Here is a 7,281-nt window from a genome sequence, read left to right on the forward strand (position 1 = left end):
CAGAAAAACACCAATAAGTTCTACATCCACTATCAGATCGCAGTGCTGTTGTCACGGTAACAAGGGAAGTGCATTCACACACATCTGTTGACAAAGCTGAGAGGACGAGTGTGTGTCTGTGTGTGTGCAGAGGTCAGAGGTCAGAGAACATCACAGTGGGTTTTGAGAGTTTAGATAACAAACTCCTTCACACGATCACGTTCACTGCAGATCAGTGAATCACAGCTTGATGTGGATGACATTTAAAACGTGACTGATTCATGTAAATATAGATGTATAGTTTGTGTAAATAAACAGGAGGAATCAGAAAGATGCCGTGCTCACATAGACCTTCATCTAAACAAACAATAAAACACTTTATATGCATTTGACTATAAGACAGCAATCAAATTAAACATAAAAATAAAAGATAAAAACAGAAAGGCAAGCGACAATCAAAGTCTGACAACATTTAAAACAGCTTGACAAAAAGCACAAATTTAAGAGCAACTTAAACAACAACATCAACAACAACAGCCACAAACAGAAAAACCAACCAGAACAACCAACCAACAACTAGAACAACAAGAACAACTAGAACAGAACAACTAGAACAACTAACAACTAGAACAACGAACAACTAACAACAAGAACAACCAGAACAACCAGAACAACTAGAACAACAAGAACAACAAGAACAACAAGAACAACTAGAACAACAAGAACAACCAGAACAACCAGAACAACTAGAACAACTAGAACAACTAGAATAACCAGAACAACTAGAACAACTAGAACAACTAGAACAACTAGAACAACTAGAACAACAAGAACAACCAGAACAACTAGAACAACTAGAACAACTAGAACAACCAGAACAACTAGAACAACTAGAACAACTAGAACAACAAGAACAACTAAGACAACTAGAACAACGACAATAACTACAGCATCCAGAACAACTAGAACAACTAGAAGAACTAGAACAACTAGAACAACAAGAACAACTAGAGTCACAAGGACAACATGGAAGACTAGGACAACTAGAACATCTAGAACAACTAGAACAACGAGAACAACTAGAGCAACAACAACAACTAGAACAACGAGAACAACTAGAACAATATATATGTATATCGTGTGTGTTTAACAGAATCTACAAGAAAGTATAAATATATATATACTTTTTTTGGTATATATACGTGTATATATATACTGATGAAAACTTTTATTTAATATCAAATAATTTATTTAACATCACAGAGAGCAAATGTTTTAAAATGTGTGTGTGAAACACAATTATACCTATTTCATGAATATCTGTAGTAAGATGTCATATTTTATGTGGAAAATATTTAAATTGATTGTGTTGTTGTAGAAACCAGAGTAAAATAACATGTCATATTATCTGTCACAGTAAAACCATATGTTTGTTTTAAATGAGGGGGAATTAAACTTTTAATCGATATCTACATGAGCGATACCTAATTAGAAGCTGTTGCAGGGGATTCTGGGTAACGGTGTGCTTGTTAATAAGCTCAGGGAAATGTAGTTAACCTGTTTGTTAACCTCTAAATATCCACAGTGTGGATGGTACAAGGATAATGAACAATTTACGGACTGATTCACATAATATTACTGTTTTCAAAAATAAGTTTTTAAATTGTTTCTTCATCTTTGGCTCTCAGGAACTTTTGTTTGGCTGCTGTGACCTCTTAAGTAGTGTTGCTTGTGTAGGTGGAAAGTAATAATTTAATACTGAATAGATCTTCTCTTCTACCTGTTTTATTTCGACTATTTATTAATCTCTTTATGCTGCCTTTCAGGTATAGCATACACGAAAAAGTCAATATTATGCAGATAATACACAACTATATACTTTAAATATCTGTTACTTGAATGATCTAAGCCATATTACTCTCCTTTTACAGAGTATTGTGAGTCATGTTTTACTCTTGAATGAAGACAAAACGTAATGTTTTTGGAGACTTGGTGAGGAAATGAAGGCTCATCTTGATTCCGACTGCTTCAAACTGAAGATTACGTTAGAAATGTCCTTTTCCGTGTCCACCTCGTTTTCCAAAAAATAAGTTTCAAAATTTACCACCTGAAAAAACTGTTACACACACTAACCCTATCACCAGACAACACTGTTAAAATAAATGCTTTGCACATACATCGTAGTTTAAAGTTGTAGAAAACTCTTACATGCTGTCAAAGAAATGCTAACATGGTTTGCATGTTTGTGTTGCGACGCTAACTCTGTTAATAAATGAAATAATTGGTACCATGATAACTTGTAAAACTGATGTCTGTGCACGTGCAAATTTTGGACGTGATGGCTATAATGTGATGTATGTGAAAAGAGCAACACATATGTGAGGATGCTGTTTGTGGACTACAGCTCAGCATTCAACACTATTGTGCCTGCCATTTATCCCGAAGCTCAGGGGCCTGGGTCTTAAAACACCCCTGTGCAACTGGATCCTGGACTTCCTGACAGACCCCAGGTGGTGAGAATGGGCAACCACACCTCCTCCTCACTGACCCTGAGTACCGGGGCCCCCCAGGGCTGCGTACTCAGTCCCCTCCTGTACTCCCTGTACACATGACTGTGTGGCAAAACAGTTCCAACATCATCCTGAAGTTTGCAGACGACACTACCATCCTGGGTCTCATCTCTAACAACGATGAGACCGCCTATAGAGATGAGGTAAGGGTCTTGGCAGAATGGTGCCAAGACAACAACCTGTCTCTCAACGTCTGCAAAACCAAGGAGATGATCGTGGATTTCAGGAAGCTGCAGAGGGGGGGTCAGGACCCCATACACATCGAGGGAGCTGAAGTGGAGAGAGTCTCCAACTTCAAATTCCTCGGTGTGTACATCAAGGATGACCTAACCTGGTCCATGCAGGCAGGCTCAGCAGTCAAAAGTGCACAGATATACTTCCTGAGGAGACTCAAGAAGTTTGGCATGTCTTCAAAAACTTTAACAAACTTTTACAGATGCACCATTGAGAGCATCCTCTCAGGCTGCATCACTGCCTGGTATGGTAGCTGCTCCGCTGCCGACCGCAAGGCCCTGCAGAGGGTGGTGAAGACAGCGGAGCGTATCACCGGCAGCCATCTCCCCTCCGTGCAAGGCATCTACAACAGTAGATGCCTGAGGAAAGCAAAAAAGATTCTAAAGGACAACAGCCACCCAGGCTATGGACTGTTCTCATTGCTGCCGTCTGGTAGACGCTACCGGAGCATCCGAACACGGACTACCAGACTCACAAATAGCTTTTTCCCCCTGGCTGTAAGGCTTCTGAATCAGAAACACTGAACCTCTGAACAGCTGCCACCTCCACCTACTCCCTGCTCCCCCACTCATACATTTCACTTCACATTTCACTTCATAGATATATATTTGCACAATTTTAAAAACTTTTAACTTATCCTTAACATTTCTTTTTAACTTATTCTCTATTCACACTAAACTGCTGCTAGCCCTTCTACTGTACCCTAATTGTTGAATGTTAATGTTATATGTTATATGTTATATTGTTATGTCATAGTGCTACAGAGATATATGTTGTTGTTTTTTTTTTTTTTTTAAATTGTTGTATGTTAATGTTACTTTTTTATATGTTTTATTGTCATAGTGTTATAGAGTTTTATGTTATTTTTGTTATATGTATGACGTCTACTGCGTAGATGAATGATGCTTGCCAAGTCGTAAGAATTTTGCTGTGCTGAAGCAATTTGGTACATGCAATAATAAACACACTTTGACTTTGACTTTTGACTATAAAGAAACATCATATGCTCATACAGTAGCTTTTATATATCTTACACATTTATTTTGTTATTTAGTGTGTGTTCTCCTACAAATGAAAAGCAATACAATCGATCAATGATTTCCGGAAAAAATAGGAACATAAGTTACGTAACAACAAGGTTGATGAATGGATGGTGGATGGATTATGGATAGATAGATAGATAGATAGATAGATAGATAGATAGATAGACAGATAGATAGATAGATAGATAGATAGATAGATAGATAGATAGATAGATAGATAGATAGATAGATAGATAGATAGATAGATAGATAGATAGATAGATAGATAGATAGATAGATAGATAGATAGATTATGTGATATAACACCAGTTCATGTATGAAAACTAAACTTTGTCTTAATAAAAGTCTCCCTCCTCCTCCTTCACCTCCTCCTCCTCCTCCCGCTGCCTCAGGTGACTCCCCGCCCATCTGTCTCCTCTCCACAGGGAGGCCGAGGGGGAGGACGGGGGAGGACGGGGGAGGAGGACGGAGGTAAATTAACAAGTTGCCACATGTTTCCAGGCTGTGAGGTGAAAGTGGCTCTGCTGCTTTTAATTACACCTGGACGTCACTGCTGAAGTCTCAATGTAACCACCGGTGTGAGCGAGAGAGAGAGAGAGAGAGAGAGAGAGAGAGAGAGAGAGAGAGAGAGAGAGAGAGAGAGTCCCCTCTGACTCACATATATCTGTTATTAGAGAAACATACAAATCTGCAAAGAAAGATGTTAACATAAATATAAATAGTGTTGCAGATATATTTTTTATATTCAGACTAATTGATTACTAAACATGGTCGACATTGTTGGCTTTTGGTAAAAAGTATCTTTAACAAACATCTATAATCCAGCTGTTGGATGGATTGTGATGAAACGTGGTTCATTATTCATGCTCCCCTGAGGATGAATCATAGTCATTTTGGACTTCTCATGTATCACCACCACCAGGTCAACATGTTATTGTGTCCATTACTTTGGTTTATGAAGAAGTAACTGCAGAACTAAAGACATCCACATGAGCCTCAGCTGGACTTTGTGTTTCCTTCTTTTATTTTTATTAAAGCTTAATTTTCCATAAACCAGTGGACAAAAAAACGATCATGTTGAAATTACACATTCATGCCCCAAAACAACCAATTTTATTTTAAATAAATTCTTGGATGAAATAAAATAAAATAATATGAGATAAAAAATGAAATAAAATAATATGAGATAAAAAATAAAATAAAATAGAATAAAATGTGTTTATTGCTATTGTTTGCTAGTATGCTAGAACACTAACTGTTAATGTACATGCTACATTTGACCATGATAGCAATGTCATTCGAGCATGCTAGCCTGCTAATGTTAAGTATAGCCTCATAGAGCTGCCATCATTACACTGAAACATCTACAGCTGTTCTACTGCAGGTTTGAACTCCAGTCCATTGAAACAATAATCTAACTTTTCCTCTGTTTGGAGTCTTTGTATTGTAATTTTTATTGTTATTTTATTTGAGCCGTTAAGCAAATCAGAAGTATTTAATCTCTCTAGTTTCTCTTTATACTGCACTACATTTAAACTACCCAATAGTTACTTTGCATATTCAGATGAATTAATACAAAATATAATCAACAACATATAAGTGATGATGAATTATTGTAGGATAAGATTTTATTGATCCTTTGGTGAAATTCCGAACTTATCCTGCAGTATTTAAAAAATAAAAAATAATTCCACGTTTACCAGCTGCAACATTAGTGATGAACACATAAATGTATCAATATAATATGTATTATTCTGAAGAATGAATACTTTTGTTAGTTAAATCATACTGATATTAATACTTTGTCACTTTAACTTTAAGTGGTATCAGTGTATTTCTACACTGTGGTATTAGTACTTATACTGAAGTATTCCCTTTATTTCATCCTGTCTTCTTTTTTCTTTCCGTCTCGGTCACTCTCCGCGGTGTAATTGGTCTCAGTGTGTTTTTCTGTTCGTATGCTACATTAATTATCACAGCGATCAGACCGGGGACAATATGGCTTTATTTGTTCCTGCGGGAGAGCGCTGTGTGTGTGTGTGTGTGTGTGCGTGCAGACAGGTGATATTCACATGCATGTTAGGTGCAGTTGAGCACTTTTATGGCTCATTATAAGCTCTAACAAGGCTTCAGTAGCTGTATGTGTGGAGCCCGTTGGGAGCTGCTGCAAACACCTTCTCTCACAGGGCAGCTGGAAATACACACCGACAACAACACACAACACACAACAAACGACACACGACACACGGCGGTGAGGGAAACAATTAGAGCGAGCCGGTGTGTGTGTGCACACTGGGTGTCGTAAGTCTGCAAACAAAAAAATATATTTTCTTTTTCTTTCTGTGACGCCTCAAACTCCTGAATCTCTCTCTAGATGTGTTTGTTTTTAATAAAGGGAGCTGTAATGATAATATGCTGCTGCTAATATAAAACATATATGTTTATTCACATAAAGACCACACAATTGTGAAAGAGGCTGATAATCTGTGATAGCTCCAGAAAATAAAAATAATGGGACAACCAGATGTTGAAGTTGCTGCAGAGACTTGATCCAATTGAATCACTGGAGCATCAGTGAGGACACATTGAACATTTCCATGTTTAATTATCAGACATTTTAGCTATTTCATGTGTTATTTAACGTCACTTTTGTTGCGGTTATGTTTAGCTAACAAACCACTTAACTGGGTTCTGGTAAAACATCATGGTTGGGTTTAAAGAAGTATGTAAACTAGGTGAGATATGTTCGGAGACAGTGTTACTGAACACTTTGGGAGACTGGTCTCCTGGTTCCACGTATCCTTTTATGACAGTTAGTAAAGTATCTTGTGAAAAAGTTACATTTTTCAAGTCCAGAAAAATAAACTTCTCTCTTCACAGGAAACAACTTAGTTTGGTTTAGGAAAAGATCGTGATATGGGTTAAAATAACTACAGAAGTGCCGTTACGTAAAGCAGGCAAGTCACGTGTCTCATGTCCTGTTTGTGCTTTAGTGGTCTTTATACTTCCTGGTCCATGTTTACATGGATAACATAAAAATACATTTCTTGGGATATCTACAAAAAAAAGAATTTGTGCTACGAATACTGGATGAGACCAGTCTGCAGAAAAACTCCTCCCAGACGTCACAAACACAACTAAAACAACAGATAAATCAACGTTGTCTTCTGGTTCCACATGGAGAATGAACAGTGGTCTTCTGGAGAAAAGATCGCCTTTTGTTTGACTCCCCCTCCCCTCCCTCTCTTTCGGGGTTTTTAGGGTCTTCCTACTTCCTGGTTCACGATTACGTGGATTACATACCATATCTAGGAATAAAACACATTCATTCCGTAGCTATTAACGCTGTATGAGAAGAGCCTGAGAATTCAAATCACTCGGTTAAATGTGAACTCTTAATCTTTACACATCAGCGTGTGTTTCCGCTGTTGGCTGTTTGGGAGTTTTACTGTTTT

This window comes from Anoplopoma fimbria, chromosome 15 (assembly GCF_027596085.1).
Source record: "Anoplopoma fimbria isolate UVic2021 breed Golden Eagle Sablefish chromosome 15, Afim_UVic_2022, whole genome shotgun sequence".
Taxonomy (NCBI): Eukaryota; Metazoa; Chordata; class Actinopteri; order Perciformes; family Anoplopomatidae; genus Anoplopoma; species Anoplopoma fimbria.